At 36.3% G+C, this 22,867-nt stretch overlaps 2 long non-coding RNA genes across 7 annotated transcripts; both read right to left on the bottom strand.

Moving 5' to 3' along the window:
- Positions 1–9,755: 9,755 nt before the first annotated feature.
- LOC123717634 lies at positions 9,756–20,143 on the bottom strand. 4 transcript variants are annotated; one of them, XR_006754853.1, is made up of 9 exons: positions 20,060–20,143; positions 19,755–19,835; positions 19,437–19,573; positions 19,245–19,316; positions 18,952–19,034; positions 16,337–16,408; positions 15,981–16,093; positions 15,756–15,890; positions 9,756–9,892 (listed from the first exon to the last, which is right to left on the bottom strand). It is a non-coding gene; the product is annotated as an uncharacterized LOC123717634 (long non-coding RNA). The 4 variants fall into 4 exon arrangements; XR_006754852.1 differs by lacking the exon at positions 9,756–9,892 and adding an exon at positions 14,852–15,595; XR_006754851.1 differs by lacking the exon at positions 9,756–9,892 and having other exon boundaries at positions 14,852–15,890.
- A 218-nt stretch (positions 20,144–20,361) lies between these two features.
- Positions 20,362–22,707, bottom strand: LOC123717636. 3 transcript variants are annotated; one of them, XR_006754857.1, is made up of 7 exons: positions 22,574–22,707; positions 21,680–21,885; positions 21,461–21,532; positions 21,168–21,250; positions 20,863–20,943; positions 20,545–20,681; positions 20,362–20,424 (listed from the first exon to the last, which is right to left on the bottom strand). It is a non-coding gene; the product is annotated as an uncharacterized LOC123717636 (long non-coding RNA). The 3 variants fall into 3 exon arrangements; XR_006754858.1 differs by having other exon boundaries at positions 21,680–21,836; XR_006754856.1 differs by lacking the exon at positions 22,574–22,707 and having other exon boundaries at positions 21,680–22,271.
- Between the last annotated feature and the right edge of the window lie 160 nt (positions 22,708–22,867).

The following is a 22,867-nucleotide window of genomic DNA, read 5'->3' as shown; positions in this document are numbered from 1 at the left end:
GCGAGATTCCACTCAAAAAAAAAGCTGGAATAATATCCCTTCTCCGCTGACATTTACTGTACATATAACTTAACAAAGATCCCATGAAATCTAGTTTTTAAATCTAGTCACATTTATGTTTTATTATTATAATCTATACCTACATATTTATTAATCTGTGCAAAAATGAAAAAACAAAATCTATTCGAAATCCTTACTCCTTACTCTGTTTGGCCACTTAGCTATGGATTTACGCGTTTCCAAAGATTTTTTAAGAGACTCAAAGTCATGCCAGCGTTTAGAGAAGGCCATGTACTCTAAAACTGACCATAATTTGAAGCCTGGGCAAGTTCCGGTGTCAAGCCAGGCTTGGATAGTTCGTGCTTTGTGACTTAAGTGCAGAATCTGAAATTTATGAAAATGTATTGCTGAGACGTTCTACAACATGATCCGTGACTGTATCTTGATACACTTAAGCTGAATTTTTCATTCCCTTTTCACAAAAATGTAGTGGGGCATGTCTCATGTCCATCCCCCAAACCATCACTGACGTAGGATGATGACCACGTTGTTCCTTTCCGACCACTTGAGCAGCTTCTTTAGAACTGTGAGCATACTTTATCATTCTGATTATTGTAGTATGGTTAAAAAAAATCATCGGTTAAAAGGAAATTTCTGTACTTTTCACCTGCGTATCGCGACATCTTCGGTTTTGATCGATCTACTATGACCTCCTATAAGCTGAACCATATTTCCATCGCAAGGCCGAATGAAAGAACGATGATTTTGTTTTCAGTTTCTATGTAACTTTTGAAATTTAACTGTCAAACTTGCTTCGACAGATGTTTCTATAAAAATAAATATAAAATGATTTTAAATAATTCATTCATTCATTGGTGTTTACAAAATGTTTTATAAATATAGTTTAACTTATAAATATGATGGTGGTAAGTATTGTTTAAATTTGGTTTCCAAAAATAAATACCTGATATCCCTATCCTTTGCAAATGATATTACAAGTCATCTTATAACTGGAAAATCATAAGTACTATAATAAACTATAATAAATTGAATTCCTTCAAACTGTAGAAATTTAGTTTATACGTTAACTAATTTATATAATATAAATAATTATATTTTCTTTATAGTGTAGGTGATTAGTACGTGTCGTCATGAAACAATAATTTGTTCTGAAAAGAACAGTTAATTGCGTTACCGTTAGTACAACTTTTTGCCGCGCCTCAATTTTATTGTCTACGCACCCTTCGCATCTTGGTACCACATGTTTACCACTAGTGGCCAGGTAGGATAATTTTTGTATATAAAGCTACAGTTTTTAAAAATTAAACACATTCCACATTCCATCTTCACCTCTTCTCAACGAATTATTAGGAAGTTTTATTTTAACCAAATAAGGACCAATCAACATAAACCAAAACTACCCTAAAGTGGTGACCCCGAGAAGAACACCAAGAAAATTGAAGATGACGAACACAGAAAATTCCGGTGCAGAGCGTCAAGTTTCATCACAAGCGTCGAGCCAAGAAGTCTCCGGTATCTCACTGTCACTCCGTGTGCCACCTCCAGAACAACAACCAACCATCGACACCCTCATCGGTGAAATAAGAAGGTTGTCTTTGGAAGTTGCCGAGCTACGAGTACAACCGCGCGACAACTACCGCAACAGTCGTTCTCGCTATCATTTACAATCACGCTCGCGGAACGCATCAACAAAGCGCAACGAAAACCGACGAGAGTCACAGATGGAAGATCGAAGCCGGAAAAAATCTCCAATGCCGTACTGCTATTACCATCATCGCTACGGTATGGACGCGAAGAAATGCACACCACCATGCCCATGTTTCAAGCCCATAAACCAGTCGGAAAACTAAAAGTAACGCTGGCCGCGGCGGGAACCGGCGTTACCGAATCATCACACCGCCTTTTCGTTACCGACAGGGTAACGAAACTTACCTTTTTGGTCGACACAGGAGCCAATATCTCCGTGCTACCAAAGGCAAAAGGCTCACGCGAAAAACCACTGCCGTTTCAACTCTACGCCGCCAACAACACGGTCATTCCAACATACGGAGAGAAGTCACTCCAACTTGATCTTAACCTCCGAAGACCATACACATGGAAATTCGTCGTAGCAGATGTGTCTAAGGCAATCCTGGGAGCAGATTTCTTGCAGTACCACCACCTCATTGTCGACGTAAAAAACAGAAGACTGATCGACGGGAAAACAAAACTGGTAACAAACGCTCAACTCAGTACTGCAGACATACCTACAGTTCGTAGTATTGACATTGAGCAAAATTACCACAGCATACTAGAAGATTTCCCAGGCACAACCAGAATCACTTCAATGAAGCTTAGTCCCAAACATTCCGTTGAACACTTCATTGAAACAAATGGACCGCCCCTTCACTGCAAGCCACGCCCCATTGCACCGCATCGTTATGAAATGGTCAGGAAAGAATTCCAAAACATGATCGATCAAGGGTTATGCAGACCAAGCAAAAGCCCTTGGGCATCACCTCTTCACGTCGTGCCAAAGAAGAATGGAGACCTACGCGTGTGTGGCGATTACCGAAGACTCAACGCCATAACCAAGCCCGATCGGTATCCCATACCACGCATACGTGATTTCACATACCAACTCGCAGGGAAGAAAATTTTCTCCACACTCGACCTCAATCGCGCGTACCAACAACTGCCAGTCAGCGAGCAAGATGTGGAGAAAACCGCCATCATCACACCTTTTGGTCTTTTCGAGTTTCCGCGCATGTGTCCTGGTCTAAAGAACGCCGGACAGACTTTCCAACGCTTTATTCACGAAGTACTGCGCGAACTCGACTTCGTATTTCCTTTCGTTGATGATCTACTCATAGCATCAATCGACGAGGAAGAGCACCGAAAACATCTACGCATCGTATTACAGCGACTAGAAGAATACGGCATCACCATCAACCCATCAAAATGTGTTTTCGGCCAGCCAACTGTGAAATTCCTCGGTCACCAAGTCACAGCGGAAGGAATACAGCCACCCCAAGAGAAGGTACAAGCTATTACAGACTTTCCAAAACCACAAACCGTAGAAGAACTACGACGTTTTCTCGGTATGATAAACTTTTACCGTGAAAATATCAAAGATGCCGCCACCATACAAGCGCCTTTAAATGCCTACCTGCACAACGTCAAGAAGCGTGACAAAACTAAGATCGATTGGACCACTGAATCAACGCAAGCTTATGAAGCATGTAAAGAGAGCATAAAAAACGCCGCTTTACTTGCTCATCCGTCTCACCAGGCGACACTTGCTATATTCAGCGACGCTAGCGACAAAACAGCTGGTGCCGCACTCAATCAATTTATCAACAACTCATGGCAACCACTCGGCTATTTCTCGAAGAAATTCACCGACGCACAGACTCGCTACAGTACCTACGATCGAGAGCTACTCGCCATCTACATGGCTGTCAAACATTTCCGCAAAATGTTCGAGGGACGAGAAATAATTATATTTACCGACCACAAGCCGCTAACTTTCGCTTACACAAAAACAAATACAAACAGCGAATCACCGAGACGCACCCGACAGCTACTTTATATCAGCGAATTTACCACTGATATACGACACGTCAGTGGATCTCAAAATGCAGCCGCAGATGCATTATCACGTGTCGAAGCAATCACCTGTCCGTCGCCGATCGACTACAATCTACTTGCAGAAGCTCAAGAACGCGATAGCGATACCATTAAAGCACTCAGTCTACAGAGCAACTTATGTTTCAAGAAAGTCAACCTGCCCGTCTCAAACATCAAATTACACTGCGAAACTTCAACCTCACAGTTACGTCCGTACCTACCAGAAGAATACCGACGTACCGCATTCAACGCAGTACATAACGTTAGCCACCCTGGAATCAAGACTACGAGAAAATTAATTACGCAACGTTACTTCTGGCCCTCAATGAACGCAGACGTCGGCAAGTGGGCAAAAGTATGCCTACAGTGTCAGCGCGCTAAAATACAACGCCACACATCAAGTCGATTATCAATTTTTTCACCAACCGAACGATTCGAACACGTTCACATCGATATCGTTGGTCCGCTACCTACCGCGGCCAGCGGTCATCGATACCTCGTGACAATGATCGACAGAGCAACAAGATGGTCCGAAGCATACCCATTATGCGAAATATCAGCTGAAGACGTCGCCAAAGCGGTATACGAAGGTTGGATTTCCCGTTTCGGTTGTCCTGTAACAATAACAACGGACCAAGGACGCCAATTTGAAAGCAGAGTATTTGCATCTCTTTCTCGCTTACTAGGAATCGAAAAAACGCGTACAACTTCATACCACGCACAGTGTAACGGTATCATCGAACGATGGCACCGTGTCCTTAAAGCCGCATTAAAGGCAAGACTACAGACCGCAAGAAGCTGGATCAACGAGCTACCAACCGTCCTACTCGGATTACGCGCCGCTATGCGAAGTGACACCGGCGTAAGCGCCGCCCAACTTACCTACGGATGCAACATACGCTTACCCGGTGATTTCTTATCAACGACCCGCAATGATGTCATCATGGACTCTGGCTACATCGATCAGCTGCGCGACGCAATACGTAACTTGCAACCAATGCCGAGTCAACCACACAGCAACACAAAACCCATATTCGTTCACCGCGACCTGCAATCATGTGAATACGTATTTGTACGCATAGACGCCGTAAAGAAGCCATTACAAGCACCTTACGACGGACCCTATCGCGTGCTGAAACGAGACAGCAAGATATTCACGCTGCAGTTACCTAACCGTGAAATGAATATCTCTATCGATAGACTCAAACCTGCCTACACTATCGCCGAGCAAGATGTGCCTACTGATACAACAACGAGTACCTGCAACAAGCAAAACACATCAAGTGCGAGCGAACTACATGAACCATCAAATAGCCTGAAACATCAAAATGACAACACCCTGAAACATCAAGATGACAACAACCTGAAACAACAAGACACTGGGAACACCTCAATACCTACAAGAACAACTCGCCGAGGCCGCGTTATACGCCTGCCGGTACGCTTCGCTAGAGGGGGAATCCTGTAGGTGATTAGTACGTGTCGTCATGAAACAATAATTTGTTCTGAAAAGAACAGTTAATTGCGTTACCGTTAGTACAACTTTTTGCCGCGCCTCAATTTTATTGTCTACGCACCCTTCGCATCTTGGTACCACATGTTTACCACTAGTGGCCAGGTAGGATAATTTTTGTATATAAAGCTACAGTTTTTAAAAATTAAACACATTCCACATTCCATCTTCACCTCTTCTCAACGAATTATTAGGAAGTTTTATTTTAACCAAATAAGGACCAATCAACATAAACCAAAACTACCCTAAAATAGCTTAACCTGACAAACTCGCTGAATTGAGAGACAATAAGAATATATGTTTATATTCAATTGAACATTGCTTGAAGACGTCTTTATGGCGTCATCCTAGCTAAATAAATGCTGATATTGTAATTTTTCAAATGGCTTATTATTTAAAACCTATTATAAATTTGAAAAATACCTATGTTTATTTAAACAACAAAAAGCAGAGTATAATAATACACTTCATGAACTTAATGAGGAAAAGTTTAATTATAATATATACTCGTGATAGCATTCTTATTTATTGGATAATGAAGAACCAGGCGGTGGCTATTGCAGTATTTATCTATAACACAGAATCCTTTTGAAGGTTTAGATGTGTCAATAATTATGCTATATTATAATACACGGAGTAACCGTTGAAGAAGTTGCAAGAGATTTTGATAAAATACACGAAACGCCACGCGGGCGAAGCTGGTTTAAAATAAAATATATTGGGGAATAATGATTTTGTAAAACCTGCCTAATTAATTAGATATTGTTGAACATAGTTTGTGCATTTATTTGTAGTTATACTAATCTTAACTAAGTTATAATAATTTTCAAATTGGTCTTGTTCCTCATCTCCGTCGATATTTTAATAATTTATTTATAATTACACTTCCTAAATTCAAAAATATCCGAAATATACAAATTATTATTTTTTTGCCTAAATAATGTGCAATTGTGTGTAAGTGTCGCAGTAAAGTAGCTAATTCAGAGAGTCAATTGAATCTCTAGACAGTAATTAAAGATCGATAAAGTCGCTAAAGTTCCGTCAGATAAATAAGTGAACGAAACGTTTAAAAGTTTCCTAAACGTTCCTAGTTGTGTGGTGGCAAACATGTTAATGAAATTAGCAATCTTTTTACTTCTATTTAGTTGTTTACAATCTGTCAATAGGAAATGTCAACAATACCCATTAGAATAATCTAACATAATAATATTATAACAAGTTTAAGTTTTAATTTTGATTGTTATGAGGATTTTAATAATTTATCGTAAGTATTTCCTTAAAATCATTCAGCAAAGTGAAGTTCTCTAAATAGTGCCTAGATCCCGTGCGGCGACAAATCTTTCTTCTGCCTGTGCGAGGTAAAACAATCTAAGTACAAAATATCAGCACATTTTGATTTAGTTTATAAAATCTGTGTAAATGCGGATTTATGACTAAATGTGGTTTTACCTCTTCCACATATAAATGAATAAGATGTTCACTATCTAAATTAATTATAAATGAAACTAATTCAAAGCCTCGCAGTGAGCGTAATAGGCAAGTTTCACCATAAATTATAAGAACAAGTCGAATTGTATTAAGATTGTTTTTCGTTTGCCTATGATATAAACTTTAATAAAATCGTAATTAAATATTATAATTTTTAGCCCAATTCTTGATGCTACATTTTCATATGAGTGACTGCCAACAGCAAAATTCAGAGCTCGAAGTCCGCTCTGTGTTTCTTAATTGTGACCTTGAGATGAGTGTTTAATTTACAACGCGAAATATTAGTTTAACTGGCATTTACATATAATTACTTAAACCTTGGGCAAAGGTGGTATATATATGTAGTAGGACAGTATATATAGTTATGGTATATATAGTTTCAATATTATAAATTGAAACTAAAATGTTAATTTGTTTGTTACAATTCAATTCATAAATTATTTTCCCTGAAAAACAAATCCACAGGAACGTAATATATTCAATAAAAGTGACGTAAGTACTTCACAAGACAGAATTATGAATTAACGATGGCTTACGATACTTCTAATCTCATGGAATAGTATTTTTATTAAAATTCAAATCTATCTCTTGAAACGTGTCTCTCAACTCACCGTGGTAGCATACAACAAGCTAAGACTCATACAACACAAAATAAGCGCAGCTTTAACCACTTGCTCAGCAAATCTGTAAATAATATTATATTAAATTAAAGTTATCATTAAAATCAAATTTTATTGAAGTGAAACTTCTTATAACAAGCAGTACATATCTTGCATAATCTTATGATTGATATATGAAGATGTAAAATCTTGCAAATTAATGATGGCCACAGAAAGTAATGAAATTTTTAGTTGTAATTTTATTAACGATTTTTTAACATCACTGCCATATCATCCTACCAAATGTCATGTAAACATTTCATATATCATATTAGATCTATCTTAAAAAACTTCCCTAAATCTCTCGCTCCAAATGATCAATAACATTTATCTACCTATAGATATTATTGTATTAACTGAAGTAGGTATAAAAAGTGAAATTTCTCATTTATTTAATATTCCTACATATAATATGCACACTCATAATGTATTGTGTGTAAAAAATCATTTAAAATTTACTTTTTAATGCTTGTATGGAAAACTTTTATGTGAAATATCTAACTTTACTAGAATAGAAACAAAAAGTAATTCAATTACTCAATCTTGCATTGACCATCTTCTACCGCGTTCTCTCATTAGATCCGTACTCGGAACGACTACAATCCGCCTTTAACAACATTCTAAAGTGATGCCACGACGCTAAACTAGTACTCAAAATTGAAAAGACAAAACTGCTTACTATACAATCCAATTCCATCAAGGAAGTAACTCGTATAGCATTGGTGGCTCACAAACACGCATATCTCCACAAACCAACCGTGTGCAAGTGCCCTTCTATAGAAATAGTTGATAAACCAAAATATCTGGGATTAATTATAGACAAAAACATGCATTGGAATCAACGCATAGAATGCGTTTGTGGTAAGCTACGACAGTTTTTGGCACAAATAACAATTCTCAAAACGCGTATCCCATACACTTTACAACGCGCTTTGCGAGTCAGTCATCAATTACGGTCTAAGTAGCTACGGTAGGACTTATCCAACGTATCTCAACCGTATATATAACCTCCAAACGCGAATCCTCAAATATATTGTCTCGAGAAATGTGCCCGATTCATATAAAAAAAGGAAGAAAGAGGAATTTTTAAACACAAAATATTGCCCATAACAGAAAAAGTAAATAAATGTCTTCTATTCGAGCACTTTTTCCGAGATGACATAAAAAACGAGTGGAGCATGATGTAAAGACTCCAGCCGTAACGCAAATTCGGCTCTGTACATCGAGAGCAAGCAACGTATATGGCGAAAGTACATTGAGGTATTTTCTACCGCAGCTAATAAATGGTCTACCCAATCAGATATTAGATAGCCTAACGCTAACCAATACAAACAGTAAATTAAAAAAACTACTTTTATATGCTCCTATCAAGACTGCTATGGTTACATTAATACAAACCACAGCGGTTATCTAATGTAACATGTTATGATTATATTATATTATTTTGTACAACAAAGAGAAAAAAAAAGAAAAGTGAAACTTTTTTATGACCTTATTTTCCGAAAAATGTTCTACTATATGCAACTTTACAGAAATTGGTTAAATAAAGTTAAATTAGATAAAGTTTAACAAAAGGCTTTTATTATCATCGTATATAGACATGAACACAAATAATACAATTCTTTCATTTTACCTTATTACTACTAAGATTAGAATTATTACAATTACAATCATAATAACGATAACAACATGTTATCGTTATTATATATTTTTGTTATTAATGGCTTGGAATTATTATGTACCTAATCTTTTAAGAAAGATTGTGTGTGCCTGTGGGCATGTGATGCACTACGATGCATTTAAAAGAACTTTGCTCCATGGCCAGGGGGGGATCTACTTTATATTAAGTTATATTAATTTTAAAAATCTTTGTTTTTTTATCGAAACTAATAGACGGCAGTAGATTTTAATATTGTGTTCGTTTTTCAGAGGCATTTATTAAGCTTCGATAGGGTACAGCTTGCTAGATATCGGACTGAGAAATGTGTGTTTAATCTTTATATGCCTTGAATGTCGGAGTATCTGTATAGTATATGTAATGTATGTATGAGCAAGCTGCATTAGATAACTACATATATGAGAGGGTGAGATGCACGAACCTAAGAACCCTACAGATCCCTAAGCCCTACAGATTTACCCAAACACATAAATAGTGAATATATAAATAAGTACGGGATGTCTGCACCAAGAGACCTAAGGTAACAGACGGGTAGGATCAAAGGTTCGAGGTGGTGGGATTATCTCAAAGCTATCGGGCAGGCTCACCACTATAATTAAGGGCTTGAAGTAGTCTTTGCCACTTTGAGAGGAAGCGAGAAATTAATACGACAGAGCAATATTCAAATCTGATTTATTGTTCAAAGAGAATATCTGAAATACTACTTACACGTATTCACACATACATAATATATATGTGAGCTGTTGGTGTATTGCGCACCTTCAGCTATTAACACAAAGTCTGCAAAGGCCGGTACAGCTGCAGCGTCTCGTAGACGTGCGTTGCGGTGCGTTTTGGAAGCAGGTTGTGGCCTTTGTTGAAATCTTCACTCGTGTTCGATGACCGTAGACCCGTCTATTGTGTTGGTGCCGCGTATTCAACCATCTTCATGTGTTATCCGTTATTATGAAAATAATTAATTTTACTAACGTTCATTAATGTTGAAAGCATCTTAAAAATAGTAACATTCAAATAAAAACCAAAATGAAGACATTTTAAAATAGTTCGTGTGTTTTAGAATGTGCTGAACAATGCAGTTGTTTATTAACTTTTTTTTATACGTTAACACTTTACCCCCCGCGACATAAAACATTTTTTTTAGTTTACTTAATCGTTTAATGTTAATCGTTAAATTATTTTGTTATGGTACGAAGAAGGCGTTTGGTGGTAAAATTAAATGTCTGTAAACAATCAATAGTGAATTTATGAGTCTAAATATGTTGCGTAAACATGATTTTACTTTCTGCATACGCTTATTATAAAGTGTGAATAGGTGACATTAAATACCTACTAATATTAGGTCCTTATATATGAAATTGGCGTTAAGTCGTACTGGCCACTTTGACCTCAAATACCTCCTCTTTGGTTAGGAATTTCAAATTCAAATTTGTACAGCTATTTACTCATGTATTTGTGCTTCGATGACCGTCATTCATTTGTTTTCTTCTGTTTGCGTCAAAATTAACCCCAATAAGTTACTTGTAAGCGTTTGATGGACTAGTGCCGGTATTGTTCATTGCAGTTTTCTCAAACCTGGCCAGACTATTACGGCTGATGTCTATTGTCAGCAATTGCAAACCATGATGGAAAAGCTAGCGGCTAAACAACCTAGGCTGGTCAATCGCTCCACGCCACTGCTACTTCACGACAACGCTAGACCACACACTGCACAACAGACGGCTACCAAATTAGAAGAGCTTCAATTGGAATATCACATAAGACATCCTCCGTACTCCCCGGACCTTGCTCCAACAGATTACCATTTTTTTTTCGAAATTTGGACAACTTATTGCAAGGGAAAAATTTAACTCTGATGGGGCAGTCCAAATCGCCTTCTCAGATTTTATTGATTCCCGTCCGACTGGTTTTTTTAGTAAAGGGATCAATGAACTACCTATGAGATGCAAATGTTTCCATTGTTTTCTATGCAAAAGTGCATAGAAAACAATGGTTCATACTTTGATTAATTAAATATATTATATTAAAAATTATTCGACTTTTTGTTCCTCCCATACAAAACGCCAATTTCATATGTAAGGACCTAATATATGTTTGTAGAAGTCTTTATTATATTATAAAGACTATATATATATATATATTTCTTGCAATGGCTTCGAATTATTATATACCTAATCTTTTAAGAAAGAGTGCTTACACCAATTTCACTTTATATTCAACGATTGTATGCAGAGCCGTTTAAAGTGATATGTAGGCAACGGTCATATTATATGAAATTGCAAGACTACTAAATACCACCGTTGACATAAAAAAACCAGTTTATAAGCTTCAAATAGTTATACAATACCTATGTGAAAGTGTGTGGTGTGTCTGTGTGCATTTTAAAGAATTGTGCGCCATCTACTTAATATAATATTTTCAACATATAATAATAAATCATTTATTTGCAGAGGATGTGCTGTGCTACATTCAGTTTATTAATTTAAAAAAAACCGCATAATCAGCCACATTTATCTAAAACAAGCGACGGATGATTCCCCGCTCTGATCGATAGACGCGCATCGCACATGAGTTGATAGTTCTCAGGGATTCCAACGTTATGATTTGATTTTTTAGAATTCTAGATATTTGGTTTAATTAAAAAATTCAAAGTATCTCCTATTGTTTTCAGTGAGGAATGAGGGCCCTTTGTATCCACGGGGCCCTCGGCTGCAGCTCAAAAAACCCTTAAGTAAATCCGCCTCTGACGAATTACATTTTCGTATTTTGTGGTACAAGTACATAATATTGTAATTGTATTGCTATTAGAATTAAATGGCAATTAAGTATATAATTAAGACCTATATTTGTCACGTCATATTATTCGAAAATAAAGCGATTCTTAACCAGAACTCCGGTGTTTACAATCGTCTCAAACTCCGATCCTTACATGGCAAGCCTGCCAGTTTTGGATCAATGGTGCGCGCGTCGCAGATCGAAGAAAAATATCGAAAATGAAACAAACAATTGAATGAGAACCTTCACGTCAACCATCAGATCAGCCAGAACACCCCAAAATCATCACGCATGCGAGCCTTCTGGCAATGTAAGTGTCCATGGGCGCCGGTATCAGGTGAGCCGTCTGCCCATTTGCCTTCTATTACATAAATAAAGATGAAAACGTTAATTATAAAGTTAAGTCTAAGATTATTTCACAGAGACAACCACTCCTCAACGACATCACCAGGAACGAGTTGAAACAGCAAATACTCCACGATTCCGAACGAGACGACACTGCTTATGTCTTAACACAAATACAGAAGAGCAAAGAATCCTTAAAAAATTAGCTTTATTCTTTCAAATAAATGTCCTACAAACATTTTGAAGGAAAAAAATTCCATCGGTAAGACGACGGACGTATTTATTAGTTAGAACGTTGTTATTTAGGAAAATAAATAATTTTTATCACTTACGTTTTGACGATTGAAGTGGTTGCTCAAAATTTAGACAGCTGGAATTATGGACTATAGATAGCGTTGAACTTGAAGCATTCGCTAAATAGCTATTTTTATGTTTTCTAGAGAATGAAATCTAGAGAAGTGTGTAGGCAGTCTATAATATAAACTTGCAACAATCTAGAACCGTTGTAATGATAAGTAAAAATAATAATAATTTATTTGCAAGAATACGGTACAAAAATGTTATGATTATCTAAAGTTCGCATCTTCTGCCACACATATTTTCCTTAAAAGGTAAACTAGAAGTTACAATTACATTGTGAGTCATATCGAGTAAATTCTTATATTATTTATTTACACGTTCTAAAACAATGTGCAATGTGCATGTCTTAAAAAATTCAATAAAATATGACATCACATAAAAAAAACACATCAATTAATTAGCGGACCCGACAGACGTCAACAAGATTTGAAATGTGGCGGTGTTTTGTCCCTACCAATTTTATAGTCGGCGCAAAAAATTCTCATGGGGGTGATAGTTCTGCCATCATCGTGATGATAGGCCGATGTGTATTTTTCAGCTCGGGTGACCAAAGTATCTTCGCTCGAACTTTGGCCACACTTCTGTGACCCACAAAAAACCCCGACTGGGATATTTGCTAGAGGACTTCAAACTAAGAGGCGAACCTAGGCTTCAAACGTGATTGGAAAATAATCTAAAAGGATAGTGGGAACCTAAAAGTGAGAAATATTTAAAAATTGTATTCCCCATTGATATATTTTCCTATTATTATGTATTCAAATAATTTTGCACTGATAGTGATGATAAATTAATAATTCAAAAATGAAATCCTTTTTTTTAACGCGATTTATTTGATGACGTGAAAATATATGCAATTCATGTCATAACTAAAATAAAAATATAATAATATCGCGAAGCCAATCAAATTAAAAAGCAGTACTAATGATCTATTGCTCTTAAGTTTTTTGATTATTCAATTTGGTCGATCCTGCTACAACTGCTGCTGAACACGCACACTGTTTTGATAGATATGATTGAATTTGAACTTTGTGCAGCAATAATAACGTACTCTTTGACGTTAGGAACAAACCTACATTGCTTAGACAACAGTGAGTGCTTGACTTCAAATTGACTTTACATTTTAGTTAGAAAACGTTTGTATGGGAAAAATAAAAGAGCCGTAAAAACCATCCTTGGACTTTAACGAACATTTAAAAAAAAGAAATTGTTTAAATTGGTCCAAGCGTTGTTGAGTTTTGCGGCGACCAACACATGTTGCGATTCATTTTTATATTATAGATAAGTAATGGAGAAAATTAAAAAAAAACAACCACAATAAAGAAAAATAATAATAATTAATAAAACTAAAAAGATAAAACAACAAAATAACAATAATAACCTAAACTAAATAACGAATAAGGACATTCCTAAAATATATATATATATATAGAGGTTATAGATAGTTAGATCTTCTTAAACAAAGGTAAGCAACTATCTAGATAGTTTGTTTCACAAAGTTACAAGTATACCATACTGCGTCTATTTATTGTTAAACTTTTAATTCCATCTCGAACGAGTTTCAAAAATATTATTGATGTTTATATTTAGTTTGCTAATTATATTTTCGTATATTTATTTTAATAAGTTCAATATTGAGATCCCTATTGGAAGCTTTATAGTAAGCGCCAATGTCTTGTTACTCCCAATAGCATCAGTGACTTCAGGTTTTGTAGCCATCACAAGGTTCCTACTTCAGTGCTAGGGATATTGAGGCTGTGGAGGAATGAAGGGCATGATGAGTCAAACCGCTGACTAGCTTCAGTTGGCCTTGTGGCTTCAGCGTGCGACGCTCTAAATCTAAGTATGTAGTACGTGTAAACCTTAGGCAAAGGTGATACAGGTGATACATATAGCAGGACAGCTACCACAAGGGAAAAACTATGAGAAGAGATACAAAGTGACGTCAAGTATCACAAGTGAGCATTTTCATACGATGGAGTTTATCCGGTCACGCGTTATCGCGTATCGCGTTTAAATATTTATAGTATCGCGTTAAGTGTAGTACCTTTAACTGGGGCTGCAGTATCCCAAAATCTATAATGCTTAAAATTTATGAAAAATAGTCTTAATAATTTTATGATAATTATGATTCTCCATCTACACGGTGTCTAATCTTCATTTAGACTGTGATGATAATGGAACATGAAGGTTAGGACACTGGTTTGAGTCAATATAACGTATCTTGTTAATTACTGGTGATTCCTGGGCCCGTATCCAACACAACACGACAAATAAAAATATTTTGCTCTAATATAGAAACCTCAACAAAGCCACCGACTTCTACCCGCGGTGTAAATTTGTAAATTTTATAGAATAATTATTATACTCGATCTTTGTCCTCAAGATTAACATAGATTACATGTAGTGGCACTGTTCCTGTTCTTTGCCTAACGACGATCGTCGTTCACATTTTAGTGCTCCGCCACTTGGCACATTTATTTCGTTGAGCAGCACAGCGCATTTTTTTCTTAAAATAACTAAAGATTAGTAAGCGTAAACTCGAGTTTAACAATTTCAAGTATTTATGGAAAAAAGTCAAGAGTTTAAAAATTAAATTGCGTATGCACAACCACAACGTCCTCGACATCGACAACATCGAGGTGATTCAATATTGGATAACCCGCCAATGATGCCATCACGAAGCAGATCGCCGTCACGTCCCGCTCCAGCTGCTTCGCGTTGTCCTCGGCATCGTGCTTCCGCTCGAGCCGCTCGCAGCTTGGTCGCTGCCCCATACACCGTCGCAGGAGCCGTCAAGATACGAAGGTTGGTTTAGTTCTGCATCGACGTTTCTACGTGTTCTTTATAAATCAACTTTGCGGTTAATCTCTGAGGTTGTCACTTAATTGAAGAACATGTTATTTACCTACATATGTGGATACTTTCAACGTTAATATTTAGTGCTGCGGGTCGTCGTCCAATACCAAGACTCAGTCTCGATAAAAAAACAAAGATACTTATTTTTTCTTTCGGTCGAGTTTTTGCTTTTCAAGAAGACTGTTGACGAGCCCTTGTCCCAAATACCTATTCTTCATCATGATCTTCTATTTTATGCTTTTCCGCTGACGCAACATTTTACTCTCATCGGCGCATTTGTTTGTGATAGCCGTTCTGGCAACGTAATACATATGTTATATTTTATTGTTCTTCTAATTTAATATACAATAAGATAAACAGAAATGTTCGCATATTGATTAAGCACAAATATCGGGAGCGGACTTAACAGTTAAACATGGGATTGATCGAGTAATGAATGAAACACAAAATTTACCTCACAATATTTTCGGCTACACCACACTTGTCCACGACAGTTTTTATAATGTCATTGACAAGTTTGGAGTCTAGTTTCTCTTTCTGTTGGGGGACGCTGGTGACCGTTTCCCAGTAAAAATGTGTTGCGAGAATGCTGCAATACAAAGTAATACACACTCAAACATATCACTTTGAAAATATAATTGCGTTAAAAAACTTTAATGAATTGATAATAGGTACTTACTGTCGAGGAAATACGGCTGTCGATAGTTTCCTGGTAGCCATCGTATACGAATTCCACTTAATGGAAGTGTAAATTTTCACTGGGATTTTTGCGTTTCCATCGCCGATTGTATTCTATAACATTATTATTTCAAAATATTTATTTCAAAGTGCATACTTACACTAGCATAAATCAAGAATCGAAAAGATTATTGATTTACTAAGCAAAATAAAAATATTTTTTAACAATATTACATTTGCCATTGTAACAATCAAACATACAGTATTAACAATTTTCTTAACCTACATAGTAATAAAAATGAAGAAAGCAAGAATGGAAATCTCAAAATATTTAATAACAATTAAAAAAATACTTACCATATTCTCCTCCAGTAGCTCCGGCGCATATAAAAACTCACTTTCGTCACTTACGCTCTGGCCTGATGACTCCTGTTGTAAAGAGATTTAATAATATTTTAGATAGTTTCCCATTTAGTTAACAAGACAATGTTTAAGTTCCCACCCGAATCTCTAGTAAACTATTCAGCAAACATACCGCCTATAACAACATCGGATACAGCGACATATCGCTTACAACGACGAAACTTTATCGATATTCATCGACTATAACGACCAACCGCTTCTTGTCCCAGCAAAACAAAACAATACGGACGATTTTAAATCTTATTGACAAGCATTGAAGGAATATTTAGGCGTATTATTACCTACGCACTTTCTCCCACCTCATCCGAACCTCTTCCCGGCCATTTGACCTTGCATATCTTACACCAATTGTTTAGTGCGCTAAATGACTGCGTGAGTAACAGCTTGATTTATAAGTGTTGGTTTTGATTAGACCGTGAATTTATGCGTTATCATGTCGCAAAAAAAGAGGAAAGTGTTTTCTATTGAAGAAAAATCTCATGTAATATGGAGATTAGAAAATGGCGACTCAAATAGTGAAATTGCAACGGAATGTGGAATTTCGCACTCTACGATATCAACGATTTGGAAAAATAGAGATAAAATAAAAGTTATTTTCGAAAACAACTCTTTAAAACTTAAAGGACAAGTAAACATAAAGTTATAGAAGATGCTTTATTAACATGGTTTAAACATCAGAGGGCAAACAACGTCACAATAAGTGGTCTGATTCTGCAACAAAAAGCCAATGACTTTGCTCGTCTTATGGCTAAGGAAAATTTTAAGTGTTCGTCGTCTTGGGTACAACGTTTTCGTGCTCGACATAATATTGTGGCAGGAAAGTTTGCGGTGAAGCGGCTGGCGTTCCTAAAGGAGTGTCTGAAGGCTCTCTCATAAGTGGCCTGTACTATGCGAAAGATACACACCAGAGGAAATCTTTAATGCTGATGAAACAGGATTGTTTTACAATTTAACCCCTGACAAAACACTTAAATTCAAAGGCGAGGAATGCAAGGGCGGAAAGTTGTCCAAAACAAGAATTACAGTATTGGTTGCGGCAAACATGACTGGTTCATGTAAAAGAAAACTTTTGGTGATAGGAAAAGCTAAAAAACCGCGTTGCTTTAAGAACATTCTTCAATCTTTGCCTGTAACTTATGAAAACAACACTAGGTCCTGGATGACATCGCAAATTTTTGAAAAATGGCTGCGTATCTGGGATGCAGAATTGAAGTCTGGAGGAAACAAAATACTTCTCCTAGTAGACAACTGTCCCGCTCATTCTGTAGTCTCCAATCTGAAATGCATAAGGCTTGTGTTTTTACCGCCCAATGTCACCTCTGTTTTACAGCCCATGGACCAAGGAGTGATAAAAGCTTTAAAAACACAATACAGAAAACTTCAAGTGCTACAAATGATACAGAATATTGAAAACAGCAAAGATACTAAAAGTCTTAGTGTTCTGGATGCAATTCTAATGATATCGGAAGCTTGGGAAAAGGTCACACAGACACTATAGCCAACTGCTTTCGCCATGCAGGTTTCAAAGATCTCTCTCCATCACAAGCGGAGAACGACGATGATATTCCGCTAGCAAGAATGATACAATCTACAGATGAAGATGACAACGTAACACTTGCTGAATTGGTTGCTCAGTTGCAAAGATCTACTGCTACAGAACAAAGAATTGAGATAGAGGAATTTATTGGAATAGATGACAGTGTCGCCGTGTGCGCCTTAGCTACTGAGGAAGAGATTCTTGCAGAAGCTGAAAGTAACAATCATAACACTGACGACGAAAACGAAGACCAGCAAGACCCAGAAGAACAGTTTCAGCCGTCAACAATTTTCGAGGCTCTTTTTTTTTTTTTTTTTTTTTATAAAATAGGGGGCAAACGGGCAGGAGGCTCACCTGATGTTAAGTGATACCGCCGCCCATGGACACTCTCAATGCCAGAGGGCTCGCGAGTGCGTTGCCGGCCTTAACGCTATAACAGTTTTGCAAAAATTTGTTGCCTTTAACGACCAGTTTAATACTGATGATACTCATACCTTGAGGAGTATGAAACGTAAAATGCAAAAAATATTTGAGACTAGGCTAAAAAAAAAACAGACTAAAATTACTGATTACTTTAAAAACTAGTGTAGTCTTATAACCTGTACTGTAAGTAGCTAAGTACATTTTGTATTCTAATTATTTCTTATTAAATATTTCCATTTCTTTTCTGACATTTGATTTGACAACAAGTTCACATACATAACCTATTCTAGATAGATACCTATGATAATATAACTACACAACTAATATAACTACTGTACTTGTATATACTTATGTATTGCTTATAACAACTATCGGATATAACGTCGGCAAGTATACGGTCCCTTCAATGTCGCTATATCAGGTTTTGACTGTAGATACTTTTTATCTCCGACCTTCCGAAGACTATTTGGTTACAAAATTTTAGAAAAATATACTCGCTCCTAAATGTACATATTCCACTTAATGCACTGATTTAAGTGGTGGTAGCAAAATTTTCATAAACCGACAGTTTTCTCATAGGTACACTTACCACTCAACGGAGGGAAGCTGATCGATCCCTGCAGCGCCAACAGAGCTTGGACGGCGAAAGTTTCGAAAGATTCCAGAGACATTCTACAAATATTAATAAATTTAGGATCACTCTTAAGTATTATTATATACATCGTATACTTTAAAGGAAAGCAATTGAATCTTACAGCAGTATCAAACTCTTGTACTGCAAGAACAATTTGAAATACTTGCCTAATACCGAAAAGAATGGAAAGGAATGGAAGCAAGAATGGAAATCTCAAAATATTTAATAACAATTAATAAAATACTTACCATATTCTTCTCCAATGGCTCCGGCGCATGTAAAAACTCAGTTTCGTCACTTAAAATCTGGTCTGATGACTCCTGTTGTAAAGAGATTTAATAATATTTTAGATAGTTTCCCATTTAGTTAACAAGACAATGTTTAAGTTATTTTTATGTGAAAAAGGGAATTTTTAGTTATTCTAGTATTATCAAACTTACTGAAGTGCAACTGCGAGTCCGTTTACGACTCGTCGTTGGGCCTTCTTCCTCCGTCGTCTTCGACGAACTGCTTTCGTCCACTGTTACTGAAGAAGGCCTCTCTGACATACCCAGATCTTCTGTTTCCTGAAACGTAGCTGGCATACCACCATTTTGAATTACAGTTGTTAAGTTCAGGCATCGGATTAATGGGACAGCAATTGTATATATGCCAAACTAAGCCGTTTAACAGCGAATTGATTTCGACCATTCTTTTTAGAATTCAATAGGGTCCTATAAAATATAATTAAAGATATAATAATCACAGTAAGTACTTACGAGTCTTTGGAGGACACTGAATTCCGTTTCCCCGAAGCTGTAATAAGGCTTCTGCGGCGATTATTTCAGCGATGCCCATCTCTACGTTAAAATAATAAATATGAATTTCTTCTCGAACCAAATTGTAATTGTATTTAAAATTGAGAATAGATACTTTTTATCTCCGACCTTCCGAAGACTATTTGGTTACAAAATTTTAGAAAAATATACTCGCTCCTAAATGTACATATTCCACTTAATGCACTGATTTAAGTGGTGGTGGCAAGATTTTCACAAACCGACAGTTTTCTCATAGGTACACTTACCACTCAACGGAGGGAAGCTGATCGATCCCTGCAGCGCCAACAGAGCTTGGACGGCGGCGATTTCGAAAGTTTCCAGAGACATTCTACAAATATTAATAAATTTAGGATCACTCTTAAGTATTATTATATACATCGTATACTTTAAAGGAAAGCAATTGAATCTTACAGCAGTATCAAACTCTTGTACTGCAAGAACAATTTGAAATACTTGCCTAATACCGAAAAGAATGGAAAGGAATGGAAGCAAGAATGGAAATCTCAAAATATTTAATAACAATTAATAAAATACTTACCATATTTTTCTCCAATGGCTCCGGCGCATGTAAAAACTCAGTTTCGTCACTTAAAATCTGGTCTGATGACTCCTGTTGTAAAGAGATTTAATAATATTTTAGATAGTTTCCCATTTAGTTAACAAGACAATGTTTAAGTTATTTTTATGTGAAAAAGGGAATTTTTAGTTATTCTAGTATTATCAAACTTACTGAAGTGCAACTGCGAGTCCGTTTACGACTCGTCGTTGGGCCTTCTTCCTCCGTCGTCTTCGACGAACTGCTTTCGTCCACTGTTACTGAAGAAGGCCTCTCTGACATACCCAGATCTTCTGTTTCCTGAAACGTAGCTGGCATACCACCATTTTGAATTACAGTTGTTAAGTTCAGGCATCGGATTAATGGGACAGCAATTGTATATATGCCAAACTAAGCCGTTTAACAGCGAATTGATTTCGACCATTCTTTTTAGAATTCAATAGGGTCCTATAAAATATAATTAAAGATATAATAATCACAGTAAGTACTTACGAGTCTTTGGAGGACACTGAATTCCGTTTCCCCGAAGCTGTAATAAGGCTTCTGCGGCGATTATTTCAGCGATGCCCATCTCTACGTTAAAATAATAAATATGAATTTCTTCTCGAACCAAATTGTAATTGTATTTAAAATTGAGAATAGATACTTTTTATCTCCGACCTTCCGAAGACTATTTGGTTACAAAATTTTAGAAAAATATACTCGCTCCTAAATGTACATATTCCACTTAATGCACTGATTTAAGTGGTGGTGGCAAGATTTTCACAAACCGACAGTTTTCTCATAGGTACACTTACCACTCAACGGAGGGAAGCTGATCGATCCCTGCAGCGCCAACAGAGCTTGGACGGCGGCGATTTCGAAAGTTTCCAGAGACATTCTACAAATATTAATAAATTTAGGATCACTCTTAAGTATTATTATATACATCGTATACTTTAAAGGAAAGCAATTGAATCTTACAGCAGTATCAAACTGTTTTACTGCAAGAACAATTTGAAATACTTGCCTAATACCGAAAAGAATGGAAAGGAATGGAAGCAAGAATGGAAATCTCAAAATATTTATTAACAATTAAAAAATTACTTACCATATTCTCCTCCAGTGGCTCCGGCGCATGTAAAAACTCACTTTCGTCACTTACACTCTGGCCTGATGACTCCTGTTGTAAAGAGATTTAATAATATTTTAGATAGTTTCCCATTTAGTTAACAAGATAATGTTTAAGTTAATTTTATGTGAGAAAGGGAATTTTTAGTTATTCTAGTATTAACTTAGTAGTAGTACTAAATTAGTAGTAGTAACTTACTGAAGTGCAACTGCGAGTCCGTTTACGACTCGTCGTTGGGCCTTCTTCCTCCATCGTCATCGACGAACTGCTCCCGTCCACTGTCACTGTACAAGGCCCCGCTGACATTCCCAGATCTTCCCAGATTTCTTGGAGTAACCGGCGTAGACTTACGAGACTGTGGAGTACATTGAATTCTTGTTCCCCAAAGTTGGCTTCTGCTGCAACTATTTCAGCGATGCCGATTTAAGAAGTTATTGTGTTTAAAATTTAGATTAGTTCCGAAGACTGATTTGTTTCAAAATTAAAAAAATATCCATGTAATACTTCTGAATGTTTTGAATTGTTCTACACGTTCCTTATTATTATTTTTGTAGCTTTGGGTCGAGTTTTTTTTCTTCCCCTATTAGTAAAGCAATTTTGATGAGGTTTGTTATAAGATATTCTATCACATATAACTAACTTAATACACTTATTGAAGTACTTGGGTGGTGTTATTAATTGTCACAACGTAAGACTTCTCTTCTACACTAAGTAGTCAACGGAGAAAAGGTGCTCGACCTCAAGAGACACCGAAAGCTCCAACAACAGGGAGTGAAAGGCGGTGGCACCAGAAAATTCTACAAATTTTAATCAATAGGTACACTCTAAAGTATATATAAAATATAAAAAAGGCAAACTAAGTAAGGGGATTTATCTTAGTCAAATAGGGTCTCCATAGTTTCTCCTGATTTTGTTTTTACCTGATAGACTAGAACAAGATGCTAGACATAATGAAGCCCTTATTTTAAATACTTTGAAAATACTTAATCCCCTGTCTCAATAAGCTTATTTTTAATTAGGTTTTGTTCATTATTCAATAACATGCGGAAGCTGTAGAATACCATTAAACGAGGATCAATAAAATATATTTACTTTATTATCAGTTGTGCCTATTGTGTTGTTGGGTTTTAGTTAGTGCATGCCCATGTTTTGCAAATACTCTGCAATAAAAAGAAATACAAATCATCAGTATTATAGGAAAGTGTTTTGAAAATTATGACCTAGAAAGCTTGATATTAAACATTAATCAATATGTTGTTAGTCCAGTCCAGTTCTATTTCTATTCTAATAACTTTGACTTCAGTTTTTGAATTAATAACTAACAATTTTTATTAGACATATAATACAAATCAATATATACAATGACCTTAACCTACAAAGTAATAA

Source organism: Pieris brassicae, chromosome 13 (assembly GCF_905147105.1).
Source record: "Pieris brassicae chromosome 13, ilPieBrab1.1, whole genome shotgun sequence".
Classification (NCBI taxonomy): Eukaryota; Metazoa; Arthropoda; class Insecta; order Lepidoptera; family Pieridae; genus Pieris; species Pieris brassicae.
Note: the sequence above shows the minus strand (reverse complement) of the source record. Positions and strands in the feature narration are given on the sequence as shown.